This window comes from Cyprinodon variegatus, unplaced genomic scaffold, assembly GCF_000732505.1.
Source record: "Cyprinodon variegatus isolate N-32 unplaced genomic scaffold, C_variegatus-1.0 Scaffold1924, whole genome shotgun sequence".
Taxonomy (NCBI): domain Eukaryota; kingdom Metazoa; phylum Chordata; class Actinopteri; order Cyprinodontiformes; family Cyprinodontidae; genus Cyprinodon; species Cyprinodon variegatus.
The window spans coordinates 21,896-22,739 of record NW_015152377.1 but is presented as its reverse complement, the minus strand read 5'-3'; positions in this window follow the sequence as shown (position 1 = coordinate 22,739).

The window sequence follows — 844 nt, the reverse complement described above, 5'->3', positions numbered from 1 at the left end:
ACAGGTTAGGAGCAGCCGGTACCAGAACCTCTGACCCGTCAGAAACCCGACCCGGCACCTCGTCCGGCGATCAGGGTTCTTAGTTCCTCCAGCAGGTTCTGGACGCTCTCCGCCTCTGTTCCCACGCTGCAGCTGGATGGGTCCTGACCCGGCTTGGGAACGGCGTCCGCCCCATGGCCCCGGGAAAGGTTCTGATGGTGCCGTAGAACAGGGCGGGGCCGGGCAGGAGAGGTTCTGTGGGTCGCTGCTTCTGAACCCTGAAGGTCTGAGGAGCAGAACCAAGATGGCTGCGTCACACAATTGGACCAGAATCATTCCACTAAACTTTCTGCATCTAAAGTTATTCGTCCCTCTGAGAGAAAAAAAGATTAAACTAGTAACTTATTAGGAAGTAACTAGTTATAGTACCGGAGTAATCACTCGAATTCCGATATGCAACGGTTGGAACGATATGCAACGGTTGGAACGGCTGCTTCCCTACGACTTTAAGGCAGAACAGAAGGACGCCTCAGGAGGGCGCCATATTTTAGTCTGATTCATCAGACTGTTGACAGCAAAGCTGCTTCAGCCGCGCGTCAGAACTAAACTTTTACAAGCATCAAAAATGAAGCAGCAGGCGGGTTTTTGCTGCTCCTGCTGCGTGCCTCTGAACGTAGCGTTATAAGTCGGCAGCCATGTTGGATTTAAAGGCGGAGCCTAAAGGCTGACCTGCAGCTCTGCGCGGCGGCTTCCTGCAGGCCGGCCTCCCCTGTGTCGCCCTGGGTTTGGCTCCTCCTCCTTTCATCGCTCTGGTGACACCTGTGGGAGGGGAATAAGTCTGAAAAGTGCGGCTTGCTCCTGTTGC